At 36.1% G+C, this 27023-nt stretch overlaps 1 pseudogene; it reads left to right on the forward strand.

Annotated features, from left to right (window-relative positions):
* Window positions 1-598: 598 nt before the first annotated feature.
* On the forward strand, window positions 599-27002 carry LOC113451057 (olfactory receptor 6F1-like; annotated as a pseudogene).
* Window positions 27003-27023: the final 21 nt, after the last annotated feature.

Here is a 27023-nt window from a genome sequence, read left to right on the forward strand (position 1 = left end):
TTGTTTACAATTTAGAAGGTAGAAAAGTTGTTTAAAAAAAATCTGTTTTTAGTCAAGTTCTTATATTATTTTATGGTATAATTTGTAAAACAGAATCATTCAGGTAAAATGGATGACATAGAAATTAAACAATAAATAAATAGATTTTTTTTTTAAAGTAAGATTATTACAGCATGTTAAATCCAGTTTGGTGCCTAATTGCTAAATCAAAACTTTCTCAAAATTGGAATATTATATCTTTAGGGAAGATTTAAAGTGTATTATACTATCATTTTGCAAATTAGAATGCATTATAATTTGCAAAATTACCTTGTTGATTAATCAGATTTAGAAAAAAATTCAAACAAGGATATCAGGCTTAGTCATGACTATGAGTTTTATAAGATGCTGATGAGTCTTGATTAAATATAATTTAATAATTCTTTGCTTGTCTGTCTCTATCTATTATGCACCCTAATTATTATGTACTGCATATATTTAGCAATGCATGCATATTTTGAAAAAGTTTTTCATTTCATACAATACAGCAAGAAACACAGGGATATTTATATGGTTCCTAAATTCAGAGTTCCTCAACATCTGATGTGTGAATTGTTAGATGAAACTTGTAAAGCCTTCAGAGCTGCAGAACACAACAGTCATCGGAGAGTTCATCCTTCTTGGATTTGGGAACACCAAGAACCTGAATATTTTCCTCTTTGTTCTATTTCTGATCATTTATATTGTAACTGTATCTGGAAACATTCTCATCATTACAGTGGTTGTAGCAGAGAAGCGTCTCCACACTCCCATGTACTTCTATCTTTCAAATCTATCATTCTTGGAGATCTGCTACACCACAACTATATTACCCAAGGAAACAAGACAATTTCTCTTTGGGGTTGTATTTTACAAATGCACATTTTCTGCACTCTGGCAGCTACAGAATGTTACCTCTTGGCAGCAATGTCATATGACCGTTATCTAGCCATTTGTAGACCCTTGCATTATGTCATACTTATGAATTGCAAAACATGTGTTTTGCTAGTTTCAATGTCATGGATAATAGGATTTATGCTTATCAGTGTTTTGACCTCCTTGTTGACCCAATTCACATTCTGTAATCAATACAAAATTGACCATTTCTTTTGTGATTTCACACCCTTAATACAACTTTCTTGCAGTGACACTTGGGTTATTGAAAATGTTGCTTTGATAACATCATCGCTAGGAATTATTCCTGCATTTTTTATAACTGTCACATCTTATGCTTTTATCATCCAAGCAATTATGAAAATTCAATCTGTGAATGGGAGAAAAAAGGCATTTTCCACCTGTTCTTCCCATCTCACTATAGTCTCCATTTTCTATGGCTCCTTAATGCTTGTCTACATTATGCCAACAACTGACAAATTCAAAGATATGAATAAGAGCTTATCTTTCCTATATTCTGTTCTTAACCCCATGGTCAATCCCTTTATTTACAGTTTGAGAAACAGAGAGGTAAAGGTAATTATTAGAAATACTCTGTGCTGATTTCAGAGATTATTAGGAATAGTCATATGGGTGTGTGTGTGTGTGTGTGTGTGTGTGTGTGTTTGCATGTTTGCCACTGGGTCAATCTTGACTCTTGGTAACTACAGAATCATGACTTCTGATCTCCCAATTTTCATCCTGCTGTCTTTAACTACAGCAGCAAAATACATTGAATATTAATATCTACTATATAAATACACTTCCAGTTATAGTTACAACATTATTTCAATTCTATGATTAAATGAATTCAATGGATTTCTATTACTGAATATCAATGCCTTCTCCTCCTCTTGTACAGTTTTCTCTATTTATCATAGATATCCCTTGAAGTGTATCATTTTTGAGATTTTGTAGTTCTCGTACATTGTTTTAAGAGATTTCAAGGTATATTAGGTTGATTTGTATTTAAATTATAGTGAAACATAGTGCGCATGCATTTCTATCTATAAAAAATTATTATGTAAAAGCCTTGAATTTGTTTTTTTTTTTAAAAAAAGATTGTGTCACAGTTCCAAACCAAGCCAGCAAAAGAAGAGGCCACACTGTGAGCAAATGGGTCTCTTTACTGGAATCTTAGCTTGGCACATAGTGAACAGTACAAGTAAAAGCGTTCCTAGCCAGCATTACAGGCTTCTGCTAGTCAACTGGCTATCAGCACACTCTGCCCACCTGTTCCTGGTTGCTCCCTGTTGGCTCCAGAAAGTACTCTTGCTGCAGCCTGGTTGCTCCCTGGCTGGCTACAGCAAGTACTTTTTGGGCCCAGCTCCAGCAAGCACTCTTCAAGCCTGGTTGCTCTCTGGCTGGCTCCAGCAAGTACTCTTCAGGCCTGGATGGCTTCTGAACTGACCACAACAAGGATTTAAACATCTTGATGCTATTTTTCCTACATAGCAGTTGATGACTGAGTAAGACATAATAAATGGAAATAGCACATTTGGAAACATAATCTGCTCTTTTGAATATCACATCTATTAGAAATCAGGAGAGGCCCAAGAAGCTAGAGATACAGACCTGGACTCCCTTCTAGCTTATCTCAGGGTACCTGAATTACATATTCCCATGCAGAGAGATATCTGGGAAAATACAAAAGAAGAGGAAATAAAACAACCAGGTATGCTATTCATCCGGTTCTGACTGGTCCTTGTGGACCTGTAGAGGAAATTTTGACTGGTTTGGAGAACCATTAGGACAATTTTTGACTGGTCTCACCCACCACCATCTGCCTCCTAGCAATTTGCCTCCTTGCAGCAAACAGCGTGTTTCAGCTTCAGCACAGCCTGATTAGCAGAATCAGCTGATTGTTGGTTGGATTGGCCTCCTGATGATCAGTTGTTTCAGGCTGCAGGAATTGCCATACCCTATTGCCACCTCTGCACCCCTCACTGCATCCCATTTTTGGCCTCTGCACATCCCATTTTTGGCCTGTTCTGATCCCTGCTGCCTGAAAATGGGGCAAGTGGAGTCTAAAAATGAGGCATGCAGAAGCTGAAAACAGGATTTGGAGGCTGAAAATGGAGCACTTGGAGGTGGTAATAGGCTATGTCAATCCCTGCAGCCTGAAACAGTTGATGGTCGGAGGCCGATCCAACTGACAACAAGCTGCTTGTGCTAATCAGGCTCTGCTGAAAATGAAACTGTAATTGAAACAGGATGTTCACTTTTTGCTGCAAGGAGGCAAATTGCAGAGGCAGAAGCATTTTTTTTTTCTTGTTTGATTACTGTGCATGCATGTGCAAAATGTGTGATTGGTGCGCACGCCCATGAAGCAAGTTCTGAAGCAATCTCCGAACTGGTAGGAAAATTTTTTGAAACACACCACTGAAAACAGGCAGCAAATACAAATATGTATACTATATACAAATACAATAAATGGATGAACCGTTTATTTTTAGACAGGCATTTCATGGCTTTTGATTTAATTAAACCATTGAGAGTTAACACTAATGATATGGAAGTTTTCCAAGTTTATTATTTTTAAGAGTAATAGATATGTGTGTTGAGATAAAATATAAATAAATGTTATTTATTTCCCAGGAACTGAATAACAGACACTGAATATCCTCATATATGTTCTTATAAAAATACATATTTTCAAAGAATATTTGGGCAGATCTTCTGAAACATTTAATACAGAATAGATATTAACAGAATGGTTTCCAACAGCATTCATCAGTGAGCAGCTGTATGTTGAAAACCATTATACAATTATTATCCAGTTATATTCTTAATATTTTATGGTTGGTAAAAAGCAAGTTAGCAACTTTCTGGGACATATGGATTTTAAGGTAAGTGGAGGGGGGGATTTCTTGAGTTACTTGTTTAATTTAAAACACTTAAGTTTATGTATTGATTTACTTATTTGAAGAATCAAGTTTTTCTCTCTAGGATTGGAGGTGAAAGAAGAAATTTTTATTATAGTGGTATATATCTCTACACTTTGTAAGCAGATTTTGGGGGGGATTATAAAAGTAGTATTTTTGTCATAATCGTTTGAATCCATTTACTAGCAACCCTTTACACATTTAATTGATAATTATTTTAAAAATTTACCTTTTCTGTCCCACATACTCCTTTACATAAATATTATTTTTATCATATCATCCATTGTACTTATCCTAAATATTCTTCTAAACAATACATAGCTCACTCATCTATTTATTTAGGATGGGTGCTTTTCAAGAACATTAAATTCAGTTCCAAGGATTCTCCAATGGGTTTAACCATTGTTAGGAATTACGGAAATTAAAATTCACATATTGGTTTCAAGTCCATATTTGTTTTATAAATATTGAAGGTTACTTATTATTTTTATTTAATTCATTTATAATTTAATTCATTTATAATATTTTTAGCATAAATACAACAATGCCCATTGAGTGTCTCCTATGCACATTTTAAAAAATTATTTGTTGATGATTTCTGAATTGAAATATTTTGTTATGAAATAGACAGAAAATGGTAAAATAAAATTTTGGGGAACAATCTTTGTCCTATCATTAAAATTAAGTCTGCGATTTTTGGATCCAGCAATTGTTTGTGCTAAGTATACAATGTATTCATTCTTTATTTGGCCTTGGCTTCAGCTATTGTCTATTTTAGTACTTTAGATCCAACAGCCCAAAATCCAAAAATCACCAAGTAATCCAAATAATCCAAAGCTGTTTCTTCTTGCTCCCCCCCCCCCCACTTTCTCTTCCTGGGGTTCTCTTAGCTTTTCACAAAGTTTCTGTTAAAATGTATCTTTTAGGAATCTTCTTAAAGTTTCACTGTTAATTCCTTTCACTTCCAGGTGGTTTCCTCCATGTTTCCAGATCCCACCCTTTTGTTTTTTTTCCTTCTTTTAAAAGTTTTTGAGAATCCAGAAATCTTTATTATCCCTTTGACATTTTATTTTCAGCTTAAATACCAGTTAATGTCAAAGTGGATTTTGCCAGTTTCTTGCTTAAATCTCTTAGTTGTCAATATAGGGAAGAAAAGAAAAAAGACCAAATCCTTTCCCTTCCCTCTCTCATTAGCCGCTTCAAAGTCTTCTTTGGGAACAGTGTTCTTTATAATTCAAATTCCAGGGTACCTTATATTGTTGCTTTTTCAGTTCGACCCAGTCAGCCAAAACTTTCTCTTCTTATCTTCCTCCTGCACATTCTTTTCTGGTTGAGTTCTTCTTTGGGGTGGCCATTTCTGACCACCGCTGCAACTACCTTTGGGAAAGGGTGTAATGGCCAGCTGTGAGGAGAGATGCAACTCTCCTCAACCCTGCTGGAGTCTCCCCCCCTCTTCACCACCTCTATGGGGTGACTTAGCCTTGAAACCAGCCAGCTCAGGGCACTCCAGCAGTGAGCACAGATCAAAACTGCATGATCACAGATTTTGGTCTGTTGCCAAAGAAACTCAAACCGGAAGCCCTATCAATAATCTCAATGATTACAGACAGTGGCATTCTCCTCTATCATCGTGAAGTGCTTTGAGAAATTGGTCTGTCAGGACATTATTTCTGGTCTTCTGCATATTTTTGATAAACACCCATTTGCATAAGAACAAATAGGTCTATAGAGGACGCTATAGCCATCACTTTTCACACTGCTATGACTCATCCAGAAAAGTGGGGTGGGGAGCTATGTGAGGATGCTTTTTTAAGATTTTAGAGTGTCTCACATGCACATTTTTAAAAATTATTTGTTGAAAGTTCCGGTTTGTCAGGCTTCGGAGGCAGCAGGAATTCACGTTTGTGCACGATCCCTGCCACACTTGCTGCCAGAGTGCCTCCGATCCAGCTGGATCCGGAGGCTATAGTTATCCTGTAGGGATAACTGAAGGTAGGGGAGATCCGGGCAGGGGCCTGGGGGCATCGCAACCCCCTTCCCCAGCCAGCTTAACTCCCTTTTCCAAAGGTGGTGGAGCGGCGGTCAGCAATGGCCACCACAAAGAACCTCTCAGCTGGACAAGTTTTGTGCAGGAGGAAGTTGAGAAAGTGAAAGTTTTTGGCTGAACCGGGACGACAAGCAACATCTGAATACCCTGGAACTTTGGCTCTTTAAATGATACGCTGTTTCCCAAGAAGATTGTAAAGCTGCTGTTGAAAGTGAAAGGGAAAGCTTTTTTTTTTCTCCTCACTTTCCTTCCCTACGAAGATAGCAGATGGAAATCAGAAATACCCGTTTTGGCAGCAGAAGGTAACTAATTTTGAAAACTAAAGCCAAGGGGACATTAGATTTCTAAACACTGACATTTAAAAATTAAAATCTTTTTGCTATAAGTGGGAAGGAAGAGAGGTAAATGATTTATACCAAGATTTGTTGAAGAAGACTGCTTGGAGCTTATAAGATCAGAGATTAAATTGCAATAAGACTTCAAAAAAAAATTACGTTGGAATTGTGTAATTGAATCCTACCCTAGGAAGAGAAAGTATTAAAAGAAGAAAGTGCTAAATGAAACAGTTTGTGCTGATTTTGATTGCTTGATGACTTTGGGACTTTTGCAAACTATCTTTTGATAGACTAAAAAAATATTTGGATTGTTTAAAAAAAAATTTCACAGTGGTATCTGTTGAAGAATTGAAAATGGAATTTGAGGCTCTTCCAGTTTGCACTGCCTGTGTTCACTGCCCGAGTGCCCTGAGCCATTTGGCTTCGGGGCTAAGCCACCTTTGCAGAAGGTGGTGAAGACTGGGGGGCTCTGGCAGGGATGAGAGACATTGCATCTCTCTTCCCTAGCCCGCTAAATCTCCCTCTCCGAAGGCAGCTGAGTGGCAGTCTGTAATGGCCGCCACATAGAAGAGCTCAGCAGGAAAAAGAAAGTGCAGAAGGAGCTGTGAAGAAGTGAAAGTGATCTTTGCTGACCGGGACAAAGCAGCAGTGAAAGTATCCTGATATTTAATACTTATTAAAGATACATTGTTCCCAGATTGAGTAAGCAGCGAATGGATATTAAAGGGAAAACTTTTTTTCTTTTCACTCTCCTTTCAAACAGAACAGCGATAGAACTTTGAGAGAAAAAGGAAAACCCGCATTGGAGGTATGCTAAATGCTAAAGACTGTGCTAATGCCAAGGGGATATGGATTTCTAAATATTTAAAGAAAAATCTTCTTTTGCTGTAAGTGGGAAGGGAGAGGAAAAAAAATCGAAGCAGAATTGGAAAGTAAGGAGCAGACTGCCTAGAATTTTAAAGAGTTATTTGAACATTAATAAGACTTCAAAAAGACATATTTTAATTGGAACTTTGTGACTTAACAGTAACCCCAGAAAAAGAAATGGAAGGAAGGAAAAAGTGCTAAAAGAAATAGTTTATCTGGATTGTTTGGTGACTTTGGATCTTTTGGGAAATCTTTTTTTTTTTTTTTTTGCTTAAAAACACTCGGGTGGTTGTTTTGGGAAAATTTTTTCCTCTTTATAATGGCATTATCTTTGGATGAATCCAAAACTGAATATCCAAAATATAAAAAAGAAGAACAAGGCTGGAAAGATACTTTGGGCACTCTTTTTCAATCTCTAGAAATGGCAGTACGTTCTTATGGAGAATCGATTGTGCAGCAGGATGATTGGGACAAAGAAGAAACCATCTTTGATGAACATGTGATCCTATCTGGGGAGGAGAAGAAAGAGGAAAAGAAAAAAGGGATTTTAAGACCTAAAAAAACAACCAAAAAAGATAAAAATGAGTTGAAAGGTGGATACAAGGTTAGAAAACAACAGAAAGGGGGAAAGCAGAAGAAGAAAAGGGAGGTGGAGAGACAAAGGGGTAAAAAGGGTAAGGAAAAGAATAAGCAAGGGAGAAAGGAGGGGGTGAGAAGTCTTAATGACGGGAAGCAAGATTTAAAGAAACAAAATTCATTTAGAGACAATGGGTAAATCTAATTGAAAAAGGGATTCTGTAAGGTACATAAGATTGTGTTTTTATATGTGTTTTTAGAATAAAATGCTTAAGATATAAATGAGCATTAATATGTATGATTAAAATGGTATCGACAGTGGTATTAGCCACATTATATATCTATAAATTTGTTCTTTTGTTGTTGTTGTTCTTTCTTTTTTTTTCCTTTTTCTTTCTATATAATACATTGTGTAATTTTAGAATGTGCTAAACAGAATCCCAATACAAGTTGTGTGTGACATTAAGTATTATTAGGTTAGGGGAAAGAGTTAAAGGAGTCATACTCCAATTAGTGTACAGGAGAAGTTTTGTTTAAAGAGAAAAGATGAATGGATAGCTGAGAACAGACAAAGAATGACAAGTATTATGATCTGAACTGAGATGTAGAATAAAACTAAGAGAGTTAAAAGAAGGAAGAAGCTATATAGAAAATGGAAAACGGTAATAAGATATGGAATGGTATATAAAAGGAACATGATTTTTGAAGTTGTGTCTGTATGATGAGTTTTAACCCAGGACCAAGCAACTTTAAGAAAAGATGTTTTATGTTTCTATGTTTTATGTTTTGTCTCTTTGTGTATTGGAAGAGAACAATGAAATTGTAAATAAGACAGATGGATATAAAAAATGTATACAATCTAAAGTAAAAGAGATATAATTTGAATGAATAGAAGGAAAGGGAGTAATAAACAGAAGTTGGGGATAAGATATGAAGTTGAACAGATAAGGTAAATATATATATTAAATGCGATAATTTGGAATAACTGTCTTTAAATAAGATGTTGTATTGGTTTTATCAGAAAAAGATTTCTTATGTTATTATATTCTATGTTTTGTTTGTTTGTATATTGTTTTGTAAAATTAATAAAATTTTCTTAAAAAAAATCTTTTGTGTTGCACAGTAGGGAACCCTACTATACACAAAAGGGTTGTTGAAAATAACAGCCAGAATTCTCCAATTCTTAGGAGTAACAATAGTGCATAACCCACAGCCACACTCCACCAGGAATTATTCAGAACCAAAGACAAAACACAGAAGGATTAAACAAACAATATACAATCTACAAAATCAACTGGAACCATTGCAACCAATTCTAAATGGGACAAACATCATGCCAATTAAAAACCAGGTTCCATGAACACCATCTGGCAGTCAAATGCTATAATCCCGAATCCTTAATTTCTACTGACACCCACACCAAACAGCACTAGTTTGATTGGAGCAGCACAAAAATCATTGGCCAAGCTACATCCCATTATTCTCATGAGTTTATCAAAGCCTGACACTCCACAAGCAATTCCATCAACAGACACATTGACCTACAATCTTGCCTGGACTAATCCCTGTTATATTCTTGCCAATATTTTTGGAAGTGGTTTGGCATTGGCTCTTCAAGCTCTGAGAAGAAAAGAGTGACTGGCCAAGCCACTCAGGGATTAGCACAGAATTAATGACAACAGGAGTGCAGGTACTTAGGAACCAAGGATTTGGCAACATAAGGAATAGGGAATTAATATATTGATAAAAAAAATCATTACAGACTTTTTAAAACAAATATTGCTTATACATTTATTTAACACATTTATATGGCTATCTAATCATACATAGTTGACTTTCGATGACCTACAACATTAAAGCAAATATTGTTTCTAAAGAGATAGGAAGAAAGAGATAGTATGAGAAGATATAATATATCTGGATATGACATAAAAAGTAGGTGCATGAGAAAAGAGAAGATATTTTGAATGATTAAGTATATGAATGAAACTTTATAGTTGATCAATATGAAAAAGATATTCTTTAAAAACAATGATCTACTTTAGATACACTATGCATAAGAATATGCAGTAATTACCTTTTCTTCACCCTTAATTTAGCAGGGATTATTTTACCTCTGAAGATCCTTATGTACTTTATAATGATAATAATACAGTTTGGAAGACAACTGATTAAATTAATTAAAATTGCTTAATTACTTAAAAATTACTTAAAATTACACAAATTATTTATAATTTGTGTAAAAAAAATATGAATAAAATGTCCACATACAGAAAACTCAAGAAGTAATTGCAAAATTTCCAGTTCCAAGTCCTCTTTTTGGGTGTTCATGAAACTGATAAATGAAGTGCTGTGTAAGTACCTGTACAACCGAGTGCTGTTTAACTGAACGATTCATATAGCAAGTGGTATTTCAAAAAGAAAGAAAGAAAAAGAAAGAAAGAAAGCCAATGGCTTCCATAAAGGCAAAATCACTGGCTTGATCCACAAAAACACACTGAGACATAATGGAGACCTAGAAGATGAACAGACCTATGGAACAGCTTTCCTGCCCTAGATAAGGGGTACTACAGACAAAATCAGTAAGATACTATACAGGCATCACATCAAGACTGCCTTCAAAACAGAAAGAAAAATAGCAGCCATCCTTAGAAACCCCAAAGATAAAATTGACCTGGAAAACCAAGGCATATAGGAGGGATGACAGGAGCATAAAAGAATTTGAGAGAGAGCTTTCTTCTCAGATGTTCAGACGAATTCCCCAAAGAAAGGGAAACAAAGCTCTCACAGTAACCAAGAAATGAGTCTTTATTCATCCATATACTGCTCCACATTCAGGTAACACCAAGCATCAAGATGATACCAAAGACAGCTCTGGCGCACCTCAGAGCCAGAGCTGTATTTATACACCAGCTAATAACGTAATGAGTTTATCCATCATCCAGTCGACACTACCACTTAATTTCCAGTCACTATGTAACCCCCAGATACCATGCATTTTTCCGTTAATTATCCATCCTCCTTTACCATACCCTTACCACATTATACTCTCCATATCCCACCATCACCTGTGTGCCTGCCTAGTGAATATCCACCCCCCAAAGTCATTATTTTAATGGTCAATATGTTCATTGTTCTGCTGATAGCCACCCACAACTTGTGACAGTCATCAATCTTCATCGGCAATGTGAACCCCATGTCAGTTGGCTGGCAGGTACTTTCTAACACAGTAGCATGTTCGGACACAGTAGAACACTCGGTGTCATGGCTCCAGCATGACGTGGGGACATGACACTCATTTTCTCTCTCTCTCCCTTAACTTTTACTTGTTTTCATGGAATGATGTTCCATTCAATTGAAAATCTATATTAGTTGTAAATTAAATTCACTCAAATCGCCCAGTTTCATTTAATGACCTTTATCTAAAATTTTGAGCTTATCTTTTATGGATTCTGGCACTCTATTCAACAATACCTGACAGTTTGCTCTTGGACTTGCCAATTTTCTCTGAAGAAATAGGCCTCTAAAGCACACAAAGGCAATCTCTTGCCGTCCTCCTTGTCTAGGGAAGATTATTCAGTAAGGCATAAAATGTGGCTATCAGCGAATTCATTATTGTTTTCTCTGCCATTCAAAATAGGTGTGTTAGTCTGCCACTGTTCAAACTAGAAGCCTCTCACATGCATATTTATCTCTATGATTATATTTCTATGGCCACACACATTGTGTATTTGAATGGTCAGTTTATCATTTTTAAAACTTGTAAATCACCAACAAAAATTGTATGTAATGTAAGTTTTAAGCTGTGGGAAAATCAGAACGATGTCATCTTTATGTTACGTATATATATGTGTAACAGAAACATATATATAATAAAAAGTGCTTGTCCTATGCTAATGTGTTGCCCCATGTAATCATCAAATCTATTTTCCATCTCTAAGTATTTTCTATAAACTCATGTAAAATAATTGTCCCCTACCTTCATATGTTTATATTCACAGCAACTCACTATTTCAAAGTTCTAGAGGTGGCATAACTTTAGTAGATAATGAGGCATTGGGGAATATGCCTAAAGAGATCAAAATATGTATATTTTTGTATATACAAACATATATTATTATTTTGATTGATTATAAAACAAGTATATTTAAAATGAAATAAAGTTGCTTGCTATTGACTTATGAACAGAATCTGATCCTTCCTTATTAGTCAGTAAAAAAAAACAATGTTAATTTTCTAACAAAAGATAAAGTGATCCTTCAAGATCCAATGACCAAAAGGTATTTAAAATATTTTGTGTTTACTTAAACAAAGACTTATTTAAAATAATATACTGTATTTATTTTGAGAAATAATTAAAATAGGTTTCTTATTGGAAAAATAGATATATATTTTAATGTTTCATTATTAAAAAGAACATAGAATCTAGCATCAGCTACCTACATTCAAAGAAATTAGTTTATTTCTTTTTGTTGTAAAATGCATCACATTATTTGGAATAATACCACATTTGTTCTTATAATTTACAATAATTTACTTCATACAGTGCATACTGAGATATATTGCTAACTCCACAATTGTAAAATTACAATGCTAACATTCTTAAATTGTCATAATATCTTACAGAAGAAAGTGACATTAGACAAAACTGACATTTTAAAATTATTCAATAAAAGATCAGATTTAATTAGCAATGCATATTTCTTTCATAAAAACTGACTTAACTTTCAAATGAAACAAAGAAATAAGTGAAATGATTTACATATAGAATATTTATTTGAATATATAAATATTCAAATAAATAGAAGGCAAAATATCTGAAATATCTGAAACTGCTAATTTCTTTTTTTTCATTGCTAGGAAACTACATCTTGCAACAACATTTTTGTTTAAGTGTCTCAAAGGGAATCTTAAAGATTTATTAAAGTTTGTTCTCTCAATAACTCCCTACTAATTGCTGGGATATTTTCTTCAAAATTAAAGATTTCTTACTTCTGTACAAAGATTTAGTGGAGATTATAAAAGGAAATTAATCCCACGTCAACTTTAACAATTTATGACAACCTTCTAGGTAGCCAGCATAAAAAGGGAATTTTAATTTTAGTTTCCTTTTCTATAAACTAGAATCTGCTGATGAAATTTACCTGGAAGTTGACAATATTCCTTGACTCCTGATCATTTATGGAAAAAATAATTCACAGACATAGACAATGATTACTTTAGATATTAAATATTCAAATATAATCAAATATAGATTATAACAAAAGAAGACTGCCATGCCTTTTGCAAATACAAAATATATTTTTGTGTCTTTTGTTCTTCTCCTTCCCAGATCAACTTTCCTAATGCAGGAAGTAGGAGAAAATGAGACCGCAGTGACTGAATTTATCCTCATAGGCTGGTCCAATAGACCCAAGTCAAGGATGGTTTTAATTACAGTTTATATTGTTTCCTATTTTCTAGCAATTGCTGGAAATAGCCTTATTGTTTTAGTAGTCATAAGTGATCCACAATTACACAATCCCATGTACTTTTTCCTATGTAACCTTTCTTTTATTGACCTTGGATTGACAACATCTGCAATCCCACAGTCAATTGCCAATTGCTTAGTAGAAAGGCCTGTGATGTCGTTTATTAGATGTTTTACCCAAATGTATGCTATTCTCTTATTTGGAACAACAGAATGCTTCTTCCTAGCTGTCATGGCTTATGATCGTCTGATTGCAATCTCTAGGCCATTGCACTATACTTTCATCATGAGCAGGACAGTTTGCATCTTCTTGGCTGCTGTTTCATGGTTTATAGCCTTTACGCTTACAGTTGTCCCTTGCCTTGCAAAGCCAGCAAGATTTTGTGGAAACAATGAAATTGACCATATTGGTTGTGAATTTAAATCAATTTTTAACCTTATTTGCACAGATACCTCTTTGAGCCAAATAAGCATATACTTCAGTAGCATTTTGGCACTTCTGCTTCCTCTTGGTTTTATACTTTTTTCTTACATGTGCATTCTTCAGGCCATCCTAAGAATGTCCTCAGGAGGCAGAATGAAGGCTTTTTCAACATGTGGGTCCCACCTGTCTGTAGTGATTATGTATTATGGTATTGCTATATTTATCTATCTTCTTCCTCCAAACAAGAAGATGCATGAGATTGAAAAAACACTATTTGTCTTTAATAGTGTGCTAACCCCTGTGTTTAACCCTTTGGTTTATACTCTCCGAAATCAAGAGGTTCTGGGGGCACTAGGAAGAATAATAGTTAAGAACAAAATTGCCATGATACATTGAACATCAGCCTGGGTTTTGCAATGTTGAACAGTCATTCATTGATATATCTGTTGCTCATTTTCTGTTGAAACTGTGAAATCATTTCATTTCACTAACTGAAGCTGCCTATGGTTATTGCTATTGATTTTCTAGGTGAAATAAAGCTTGAGAATAGAAAATGTTTTAAATAAATTGTCTTGAAATACTGCAAGTTGGTGAATAGCATAATGGACTTATAGCACTGTGTGAATAAACCTTGAGAATAGCAACTGTTTAAATAAATTGACTTGAATACATTTTCAGGTACTGTGCTTCAGAGAAAGAAACCATTATTATTTTGTAAAGGCAATGGTGTACAATTTGTATTAGTAATTTTAAAAAATATTGCTTGTTTACATAGCAAAGTATAGATATTCAGCATAAAGCAATAGATAAGAATATTTACATTGTATTCCTTTATTCTCTGTATTCCTAGGAAGACAGAGAATAACAAGGTGATATGCTGATATTCCTTGACCAGGGAATCTTTACAGGTTAGAAAGAAAAGGAATTATACACACAAAGACAAACACACAAACATACGTATAAACGCATTGAGATGGACAATATTCCTCCAGACCTTTCTGTCCTCTACCATCTTCTGGAGTCCATTTAAGCTCACGCCTACTGCTTCACTGACTCCATCCATCCACTTCATTCTCTGTCATCCCCTTCTTCTATTGCCCTCGATCTTTCCCAGCATTAGACTCTTCTCCAGTGAATCCTTCCTTCTCATTAAGTGGCCAAAGTATTTGAGTTTCATTTTCAGGATCTGGCCTTCTAAAGAGCAGTCAGGGTTGATCTCCTTTAGGACTGACTGGTTTGATCACCTTGCAGACCAAGGGATTCACAGGAGTCTTCTCCAGGACCATAGTTCAAAGACCTCATTTTTTTGGCATCAGCCTTTCTTTTGGTCCAGCATTCACAGCCATACATTGCAACTGGGAAAACCATAGTTTTGATTATACACACTTTTGTTGGCTGGGTGATGTCTCAGCTTTTTAGTATGCTATTGCGATTTGATATAGCTTTCCTCCCCAGGACCAAGGGTCTTTTAATTTCTTGGCTGTAGTCCCCGTCTGCAGGAATCTTGGAGCCCAGGAAAATAAAATCTGTCACTACCTCCATTTCTTCCCCATCTATTTGCCAGGCATTGAGAGGGATGGATCCCATGATTTTAGTTTTCAAAATGTTGAGTTTCACGCCAACTTTTGCACTCTCCTTCTTCACCTGCATCAAGAGGCACTTTAATTCCTCTTCACTTTCTGCCATTAGCGTAGTATCATCTTCATATCTGAGGTTGTTGATATTTGTCCCAGCAATCTTAATTCCAACTTTTAATTAATCTATCCCTGCGTTTCTCATGATGTGCTCTGCATATAAATTAAATAGGCAGGGCAACAGTATACAGCCTTGCCAGACTCCTTTTCCAATTTTGAAGCAATTAGTGGTACTGTGTCCAGTTCTCACTGTTGCTTCTTGACCCACGTATAGGTTCCTCAAGAGACAAATAAGATGGTCTGGTACTCCCATCTCTTAAGAACTTGCCACAATTTGTTGTGATCCACACAATCAAAGGCTTTAGCATAGTCAATGAAGCAGAAGTAGATGTTTTTCCCTAGCTTTCTCCATGATTCTGCATATGTTGGCAATTTGATCTCTAGTTCCTCTCTCTCTTCAAAATCCTGCCTGTACTTCTGGTAGTTCACAATCCACATACTGCTGGAGCCTAGCTTGTAGGATTTTAAGCATAACTTTACTAGCATGTGGAATGAGTGCAATGGCGAGAAAGTTTGAACATTTTTTGGCATTGCCTTTCTTTGGAATTGGAATGTAAATTGACCTTTTCCAATCCTGTGGCCATAGTTGAGCTTTCCACGTTTGCTGGCAAATTGAATGTAGCACTTTTACTGCATCATCTTTTTAGATTTTCAATAGCTCAGCTCTAATAGCTCAGCCCTTCCATTAGCTTTGTTGTGGCTCAGATTTCCTAAGGCTCATTTCACTTCACATTCTAGGATGTCTGGCTTGAGGTCAATGACTACCCCATCAAGGTTATCAGGGACATTAAGCTCATGTTTCTATAGTTCTTCTGTATAATTTTGCCATCTCTTCTGCCTATGTTAGGTCCCTACCATTTTGGTCCTTTATGCATGAAACATTCCCTTCATATCTCCAATTTTCTTGAACAGATCTCTGGTCCTCCCTATTATTTTCTTCTTTCTTTGCACTGTTCACTTAAGAAGGCATTCTTATCTCTTCTAGCTATTCTCTGGGATTCTACATTCAATTGGGTGTACCTTTCTCTTTCTCCCTTGCCTTTCGCTTTATTCTTTCCTCAGCTATTTGAAAAGATTCCTCAGACAGCCATTTTGCTTTCTTGCATTTCTTTTTCTTTGGGATGGTTTTAGTTGCTATCTCTTGTTGTGACCCATCCATAGTTCTTCAGGCACTCTGTCTATCAGGTCTAATTCCTTACATCTATTTGTCATCTCTACTTTATATTCATCAGGGATAAGATTTAATTCATACCTAAGTGGCCTAGTGCTTTTCTCTACTTTCTTCAATTAGGCCCACATTTTGCAATGAGAAGCTCATAATCTGAGCCACAGTCAGCTCCTGGTTTTGTTTTTACTGACTGTATATAGCTTCTCCATTTTTGGCTGCAGAGCACATAGTCAATCTGATTTCAGTGTTGATGTCCATGTCTAGAGTCATATCTTGGGTTTTTGGAAAAGAGTGTTTGCTATGACCATCATATTATCTTGAAAAAATTCCATCAGCCTGTGGCTGCTTCATTTTGTACTCAAGGCCAAACTTGCCTGTTATTCTGGTTACCTTTTGGCTTCCTACTTTAGCATTCCAATCCTCCATGATGATAAGGACATCATTTTTTGATGTTAATTCTATAAGGTGCTGTAGGGCTTCATAGAACCAGTCAATTTCATCCTCTTCAGAACCACTGGTTTGGGAATAGATTTGGATTACTGAGATATTGAATGGTTTGTCTTGAATTCAAACTGAGATCATTGTGTTATTTTGGGGATTGTATCCCAGTATTGTTCTTCCTAATCTTTTATTGACTATGAAAGCTATTCCTTTTTTTCTGAGGGATTCTTGCCTGCAGTAGCATACCTGATGGTCATCTGAATTAAATAAATGAATTCCTGTCCATTTTAGTTCGCTGATTCCTAAGATGTCGATGTTAACAGATAACAGATAATCAGAGTTGGAAGGGTCTTTGTAGGCCACCTAGTTCAACCCCCACCCAAGCGGGAGATCCTACACCATTTCTGACAAATGGCAGTCCAATCTCTTCTTGAAAATCCCAAGTGACGGCGCTCCCACAACTTTCAAGGGTAAAGTGTTCCATTGGTTGATTGTTCTCACTGTCAAAAAGTTCCTCCTTCTTTCCTGGTTAAATCTCTCCTTGTTCAGTTTCCATCCATCATTCGTTGTCTGGTCTACAGGTGCTTTAGAAAATAGCTTGACCCCTTTCTCTCTGTGGAAGCCCCTCAAATATTGGAAGACTGCTATCATGTCTCCCCTTGTCCTCCTCTTTACTAGACTAGCCAAGCCCAGTTTATGTAACCATTCTTTGTATGTTTTAGTCTCCAGTCACCTAATCATCCTGGTGGCTCTTCTCTGTACTTTTTCTAGAGTCTCAACATCTTTTTTTATAATGTGATGACCAAAACTGGATGCATTACTCTAGGTGTGGTCTTACTAAGTCTTTATAGAATAGTATTAGTACGTCCCTTGATCTTGATTGTATCCCTCTGTTAATAAAATTTAGGATTACATTAGCTTTTTGGGCTGCTGCTGCACACGGCTCATATTTAGCTGGTTGTCCACTAAGACTCCAAGATCCTTCTCACAGTTACTGCTATTGAGCCTGGTTTCACCCAGTCTATACGTGTACTTTTGGTTTTTCTTGCCTAAGTGTAGGACATTACTTTTCTCTACATTAAATTTCATTTGGTTAGATACGGCTCAGTGTACTAGTCTGTCAAGATCCATCTGGATTTTGGGCCTATCTTCTTGGGTGTTAGCTATTCCTGCCAGCTTAGTATCATCTGCAAATTTGTCAAGTTTCCCTTCTATTCCCTCATCTAAGTCATTAATGAAGATATTGAAGAGTACTGGGCCTAAGACGGAACCTTGTGGCACTCCATTAGACTTAGAACCTTTAAGGACTACGAAGCTCAGTGTTGTGATCTCTTGTTTGACCATGTCTAGCTTGCCTTGATTCATGGACCTTACATTCCAGGTTCCTATGGAGTATAGATCTTTACAGCATTGGACTTTCCTTTTGCCACCATCCACAGCTGAGTGTCCTTTCAACTTTGGCCCAGTCGCTTCACTCTTTCTGGTGCCACTAGTACTAGCTGTCTGCTTTTCCCCAGTAGCATATTGGACACCTTCTGACCAGAGGGGCACATCTTCTAGCATTTGCCTTTTCGTACTATCCAAATAGGATCCCAATATTAATTTCTAGCAGAAAATGCAACATTAATGTATGCCATAACCATGTAAAATTGTTTAAAGTGATACTGTTGTTAAAGAAAAAAGCACAGTTTAGGAGTCATCTACAATATAAAGTGAGATGATTGCAATAGCCACTAACACAGGACAAACAGGAAGAAGATTAGCAGAAGGCATTCATGAACATCAGCTAACAGTCAAAAAACATGATGAAAACTCTTTAATTTCACAACATATGGGCAAATTTAACCATAGTTCCAATGGGAAAGTGTTACCATCTGAGACTAAGCCAAGCCCCAAAATGCTGAAGAATTTCTAGAATGCTGGCTAATGTGACAAATTAGACATATCTAAATACTGCAAAACACATAATCAATAAGCCAAAAGGGAACAAAAGATGAAAATATGCAGATGAACATAGGATAACTCCAAGATTAAGGCCAGACTATCAATTAAACAATACCTCAATTAAGAAACTGTCATATAACCTAATAGTAGAATCCATTGAGGCAGTAGAACTTCCAAGGCCACACTCATTTACCCAGAGAGAGCAAACCATTAGAATGCAAACTGAGAGCAAACCACAGGTCCTACTAACATTGATGATGTTATCTAGTTTGGATCATGAAATACCTGCACAAAAATAACTAAAGACCCCTCAAGCTCAGTTTAGACATATATGAATGATTTACAATCTCCATTATAATAGATTATCAGTCTTATCACTTCTCTTGTAACCTATACAGCGGTTCAGTGTTATACAATTTCCTTCAGTAGTTTATTAATCCATTTTTTTTAAAAAAAAACCCTCCACGTAGATAAACCAACATTTCATTTCTTTTAGCAACACATCCATATTAAGTTTTTCAGGAAAAAAATGAGTTTTTAATGTCATACCAAAATGATCAGTTTTCCCCTCCTACCATCCTCCCTCCCTCCTTCCTTCCTTCCTTCCTTCCTTCCTTCCTTCCTTCTTCCTTTCTTCCTTCCTTCCTTCCTTCCTTCCTTCCTTCCTTCCTTCCTCTAATAAAATCTGGCACAAAGTAATACACAAAGTAGAAAACAGAGAAAAAAATAATGCAAAAATAAAAGGGCAAAAAGTATGGATAAAAGAAAATTACAAGCAGCTTTCACTTTCTTTGCAATAAATATCAATATGATTAAAAAGTTATTTATTATTTTATGACTATATGCAAAAAAGCCATCACAAAAAGCCATCTATTTTCTTCATCTTTACCAACCATTCCTCAATTATTGATAGTGTCAAACCTTTCCACTTTTTTCTGTAGAGATTCTCAGTCATCTAGGTCATGGTTATCCCAAAGGTGGTTTTTCAGGAGGCACCTGGACTTTCTTGCTCTTTTTGTCTTTTGAAGACGTTCTGACATTCCCCACTATCCTGTCAGAGCTGAAGAAGCTTCTTGGATGAGAAGCAAAATGTCTTCAAAAGAAAAGAACAAGAAAATCCAGTTGCCTCCTGAAAAAAAAACATTTTTGGGACTTTCCACTTTTTAGCATATAATTCTCACATAAAAATAATTTCCTGATTTCTTTATCATTATTTCCCTCTTACTTCCCCAAATAAAATCTATAATTTCAACTGTAATTCAACCTTTAATTTTTTTCCTAATTCATCTATCTATCTATCTATCTATCTATCTATCTATCTATCTATCTATCTATCTATCTATCTATCTATCTTTTTTATTTATCTTTTTATGTGTTCATGTTTCCAGGAAAAATTCAAAGTATCCTTATATTTTCTACACAATTTATCTGGTGACAAATACAAAGGATATATCATTTGATAATGCTCACTTATCATTTTTGTCTATAAAATGTTTCTTGTGCTGATAGCCAGAGATGTGTTTTCTGGGACAACCTACATAAAGATTTTGAAATCCAAATTAACCTTACTTTTGATATTTCTTCAAATTCTGATATTTCTACAATACACTCCTTCACTGTGGAATTGTCATCATTTTTCCATGATTTTGCATACAATAATCTTGTTGCAGTTACTATATGTCAGGGGTAGCCAACCTTTTAGACCTCAGGAACCACCAAACAAATACTTTAAAACCTGTGGACCAGAGACCCTGGGAAAAATCCCTAAAAAAGTCTTCAGGAAAATTCCCCACCCTGTTTTCCTACTGATCGATCATTCTTTATTTGGGATCACAGGATACCATTTAGACAAAAATGATAAGTGAGCATTATCAAATGATATATCCTTTGTATTTGTCACCAGATAAATTGTGTAGAAAATATAAGGATACTTTGAATTTTTCCTGGAAACATGAACACATAAAAAGATAAATAAAAAAGATAGATAGATAGATAGATAGATAGATAGATAGATAGATAGATAGATAGATAGATAGATGAATTAGGAAAAAAATTAAAGGTTGAATTACAGTTGAAATTATAGATTTTATTTGGGGAAGTAAGAGGCAAATAATGATAAAGAAATCAGGAAATTATTTTTATATGAGAATTATATGCTAAAAAGTGGAAAGTCCCAAAAATGTTTTTTTTCAGAGGCAACTGGACTTTCTTGTTCTTTTCTTTTGAAGACATTGTGCTTCTCATCCAAGAAGCTTCTTCAGCTTTGACAGGATAGTGAGGAATGTCAGAACATCTTCAAAAGAAAAAAGAAAAAGCAAAGTCCAGGTGCCTCCTGAAAAACCACCTTTGGGATAACCATGACCTAGATGACTTAGAATCTCTACAGAAAAAAGTGGAAAGGTTTGACACTATCAATAATTGAGGAATGGTTGGTAAAGATGAAGAAAATAGATGGCTTTTTTGTGATGGCTTTTTTGCATATAGTCATAAAATAATAAATAACTTTTTAATCATACTGATATTTATTGCAAAGATAGTGAAAGCTACTTGTAATTTTCTTTTATCCTTACTTTTTACCCTTTTATTTTTGCATTATTTTTTTCTCTGTTTTCTACTTTGTGTATTACTTTGTGCCAGATTTTATTAGAGGAAGGAAGGAAGAAAGGAAGAAAGGAAGGAAGGAAGGAAGGAAGGAAGGAAGGAAGGAAGGAAGGAAGGAAGGGAGGGAGGAAGGGAGGAAGGGAGGTAGGCATGGTAGGAGGGGAAAACTGATCATTTTGGTATGACATTAAACACTCATTTTTTCCTGAAAAACTTAATATGGATGTGTTGCTAAAAGAAATGAAATGTTGGTTTATCTATGTGGAGGGTTTTTTTTAAAGGTATGGATTAATAAACTACTGAAGGAAATTGTATAACACTGAGCTGCTGTATAGGTTACAGGAGAGGTGATAAGACTGTGATAATCTATTATAATGGTGATTGGAAATCATTCATATATGTCTAAACTGAGCTTGAGGGGTCCTTAGTTATTTTTGTGCAGGTATTTCATGATGTTAGTAGGACCTGTGGTTTGCTCTCAGTTTGCATTCTAATGGTTTGCTCTCTCTGGGTAAATGAGTGTGGCCTTAGAAGTTCTACTGCCTCAATGGATTCTACTATTAGGTTATATGACAGTTTCTTAATTGAGGTATTGTTTAATTGATAGTCTGACCTTAATCTTGGAGTTATTCTATGTTCATCTGCATATTTTCATCTTTTGTTCCCTTTTGGCTTATTGATTATGTGTTTTGCAGTATTTAGATTTGTCTAATTTGTCACATTAGCCAGCATTCTAGAAATTCTTCAGCATTTGGGGGCTTAGCTTAGTCTAAGATGGTTAATTGTGAAATTAAAGAGTTTTCATCATGTTTTTTGACTGTTAGTTGATGTTTATGAACACCTTCTGCTAATCTTCTTCCTGTTTGTCCTGTGTTAGTGGCTATTGCAATCGTCTCATTTTATACTGTAGATGACTCCTAAACCATTTTTTTATAACAGTATCATTTTAAACAATTTTATATGATTATGGCATACATTAACATTACATTTTCTGCTAGAAATTAATATTGGGATCCTATTTGGACAGTACCAAAAGGCAAATGCTAGAAGATGTGCCCCTCTGGTCAGAAGGTATCCAATATGCTACTGGGGAAGAGCAGACGGTTAGTACTAGTGGCACCAGAAAGAGTGAAGCGACTGCGCCCATGTTGAAAGGATGCTCAGCTGTGGATGTATATGGTGGCAAAAGGAAAGTCCAATGCTGTAAAGATCTATACTCCATAGGAACCTGGAATGTAAGGTCCATGAATCAAGGCAAGCTGGACATGGTCAAACAAGAGATGACAACACTGAACTTCATAGTCCTTAAAGGTTCTAAGTCTAATGGAGTGCCACAAGGTTCCGTCTTAGGCCCAGTACTCTTCAATATCTTCATTAATGACTTAGATGAGGGAATAGAAGGGAAACTTGACAAATTTGCAGATGATACTAAGCTGGCAGGAATAGCTAACACCCAAGAAGATAGGCTCAAAATCCAGATGGATCTTGACAGACTAGAACACTGAGCCGTATCTAACAAAATGAAATTCAATGTAGAGAAAAGTAACGTCCTACACTTAGGCAAGAAAAACCAAAAGTACACGTATAGACTGGGTGAAACCAGGCTCAATAGCAGTAACTGTGAGAAGGATCTTGGAGTCTTAGTGGACAACCAGCTAAATATGAGCCGTGTGCAGCAGCAGCCAAAAAAGCTAATGTAATCCTAAATTGTATTAACAGAGGGATACAATCAAGATCAAGGGACGTACTAATACTATTCTATAAAGACTTAGAAAGACCACATCACATTATAAAAAAAGATGTTGAGACTCTAGAAAAAGTACAGAGAAGAGCCACCAGGATGATTAGGTGACTGGAGACTAAAACATACAAAGAATGGTTACATAAACTGGGCTTGGCTGGTCTAGTAAAGAGGAGGACAAGGGGAGACATGATAGCAGTCTTCCAATATTTGAGGGGCTTCCACAGAGAGAAAGGGGTCAAGCTATTTTCTAAAGCACCTGTAGACCAGACAACGAATAATGGATGGAAACTGAACAAGGAGAGATTTAACCAGGAAATAAGGAGGAACTTTTTGACAGTGAGAACAATCAACCAATGGAACACTTTAACCTTGAAAGTTGTGGGAGCGCCGTCACTTGGGATTTTCAAGAAGAGATTGGACTGCCATTTGTCAGAAATGGTGTAGGATCTCCCGCTTGGGTGGGGGTTGAACTAGGTGGCCTACAAAGACCCTTCCAACTCTGATTATCTGTTATCTGTTAACATCTACATCTTAGGAATCAGTGAACTAAAATGGACAGGAATTCATTTATTTAATTCAGATGACCATCAGGTATGCTACTGCAGGCAAGAATCCCTCAGAAAAAAAGGAATAGCTTTCATAGTCAATAAAAGATTAGGGAGAACAATACTGGGATACAATCCCCAAAATAACACAATGATCTCAGTTTGAATTCAAGACAAACCATTCAATATCTCAGTAATCCAAATCTATTCCCCAACCACTGGTTCTGAAGAGGATGAAATTGACTGGTTCTATGAAGCCCTACAGCACCTTATAGAATTAACATCAAAAAATGATGTCCTTATCATCATGGAGGATTGGAATGCTAAAGTAGGAAGCCAAAAGATAACCAGAATAACAGGCAAGTTTGGCCTCGAGTACAAAATGAAGCAGCCACAGGCTGATGGAATTTTGTCAAGATAATATGACGGTCATAGCAAACACTCTTTTCCAAAAACCCAAGATATGACTCTAGACATGGACATCACCAGACAGTCAACACTGAAATCAGATTGACTATGTGCTCTGCAGCCAAAAATGGAGAAGCTATATACAGTCAGTAAAAACAAAACCAGGAGCTGACTGTGGCTCAGATTATGAGCTTCTCATTGCAAAATGTAGGCCTAATTGAAGAAAGTAGAGAAAAGCACTAGGCCACTTAGGTATGAATTAAATCTTATCCCTGATGAATATAAAGTAGAGATGAAAAACAGATGTAAGGAATTAGACCTGATAGACAGAGTGCCTGAAGAACTATGGATGGGTCACAACAAGAGATAGCAACTAAAACCATCCCAAAGAAAAAGAAATGCAAGAAAGCAAAATGGCTGCCTGAGGAATCTTTTCAAATAGCTGAGGAAAGAATAAAGCGAAAGGCAAGGGAGAAAGAGAAAGGTACACCCAATTGAATGCAGAATCCCAGAGAATAGCTAGAAGAGATAATAATGCCTTCTTAAGTGAATAGTGCAAAGAAGAAAACAATAGGGAGGACCAGAGATCTGCTCAAGAAAATTGGAGATATGAAGGGAACGTTTCATGCAAAAAGGGCATGATAAAGGACCAAAATGGTAGGGACCTAACATAGGCAGAAGAGATTAAGAAGAGATGGAAAAATTATACAGAAGAACTATAGAAGAATGAGCTTAATGTCCCTGATAACCTTGATGGGATAGTCACTGACCTCAAGCCAGACATCCTAGAATATGAAGTGAAATGGGCCTTAGGAAATCTGAGCCACAACAAAGCTAATGGAAGGGCTGAGCTATTAGAGCTGAGCTATTGAAAATCTAAAAAGATGATGCAGTAAAAGTGCTACATTCAATTTGCCAGCAAACGTGGAAAGCTCAACTATGGCCACAGGATTGGAAAAGGTCAATTTACATTCCAATTCCAAAGAAAGGCAATGCCAAAAAATGTTCAAACTTTCTCGCCATTGCACTCATTCCACATGCTAGTAAAGTTATGCTTAAAATCCTACAAGCTAGGCTCCAGCAGTATGTGGATTGTGAACTACCAGAAGTACAGGCAGGATTTTGAAGAGAGAGAGGAACTAGAGATCAAATTGCCAACATATGCAGATCATGGAGAAAGCTAGGGAAAAACATCTACTTCTGCTTCATTGACTATGCTAAAGCCTTTGATTGTGTGGATCACAACAAATTGTGGCAAGTTCTTAAGAGATGGGAGTACCAGACCGTCATATTTGTCTCTTGAGGAACCTATATGTGGGTCAAGAAGCAACAGTGAGAACTGGACACAGTACCACTAATTGCTTCAAAATTGGAAAAGGAGTCTGGCAAGGCTGTATACTGTTGCCCTGCCTATTTAATTTATATGCAGAGCACATCATGAGAAATGCAGGGATAGATTAATTAAAAGTTGGAATTAAGATTGCTGGGACAAATATCAACAACCTCAGATATGAAGATGATACTACGCTAATGGCAGAAAGTGAAGTGGAATTAAAGAGCCTCTTGATGCAGGTGAAGAAGGAGAGTGCAAAAGTTGGCGTGAAACTCAACATTTTGAAAACTAAAATCATGGGATCCATCCCTCTCAATACCTGGCAAATAGATGGGGAAGAAATGGAGGTAGTGACAGATTTTATTTTCCTGGGCTCCAAGATTCCTGCAGACGGGGACTACAGCCAAGAAATTAAAAGACCCTTGGTCCTGGGGAGGAAAGCTATATCAAATCACAATAGCATACTAAAAAGCTGAGACATCACCCAGCCAACAAAAGTGTGTATAATGAAAACTATGGTTTTCCCAGTTGCAATGTATGGCTGTGAAAGCTGGACCAAAAGAAAGGCTGATGCCAAAAAAATGAGGTCTTTGAACTATGGTCCTGGAGAAGACTCCTGTGAATCCCTTGGTATGCAAGGTGATCAAACCAGTCAGTCCTAAAGGAGATCAACCCTGACTGCTCTTTAGAAGGCCAGATCCTGAAAATGAAACTCAAATACTTTGGCCACTTAATGAGAAGGAAGGATTCACTGGAGAAGAGCCTAATGCTGGGAAAGATTGAGGGCAATAGAAGGGGATGACAGAGAATGAAGTGGATGGATGGAGTTAGTGAAGAAGTAGGTGTGAGCTTAAATGGACTCCAGAAGATGGTAGAGGACAGGAAGGACTGGAGAAATATTGTCCACCTCAATGTGTTTATAGGTATGTTTGTGTGTTTGTCTTTGAGTATATAATTCCTTTTTTTCCTAACCTGTAAAAATTCCCTGGTCAAGGAATATCAGCATATCACTTTGTTATTCTCTGTCTTCCTTTAAATATAAAGGAATACAATGTAAATATTCTTATCTATTGCTTTATGCTGAATATCTATACTTTGCTATGTAAACAAGCAATATTTTTTAAAATTACTAATACAAATTGTACACCATTGCCTTTACAAAATAATAATGGTTGCTTTCTCTGAAGCACAGTACCTGAAAATGTATTCAAGTCAATTTATTTAAACAGTTGCTATTCTCAAGGTTTATTCACACAGTGCTATAAGTCTATTATGCTATTCACCAACTTGCAGTATTTCAAGACAATTTATTTAAAACATTTTCTATTCTCAAGCTTTATTTCACCTAGAAAATCAATAGCAATAACCATAGGCAGCTTCAGTTAGTGAAATGAAATGATTTCACAGTTTTAACAGAAAATGAGCAACAGATATATCAATGAATGACTGTTCAACATTGCAAAACCCAGGCTGATGTTCAATGTATCATGGCAATTTTGTTCTTAACTTTTATTCTTCCTAGTGCCCCCAGAACCTCTTGATTTCGGAGAGTATAAACCAAAGGGTTAAACACAGGGGTTAGCACACTAT

The sequence above is a fragment of the Pseudonaja textilis genome, chromosome Z, assembly GCF_049901715.1.
Source record: "Pseudonaja textilis isolate UNSWEBS1 chromosome Z, rPseTex1.2, whole genome shotgun sequence".
Classification (NCBI taxonomy): Eukaryota; Metazoa; Chordata; class Lepidosauria; order Squamata; family Elapidae; genus Pseudonaja; species Pseudonaja textilis.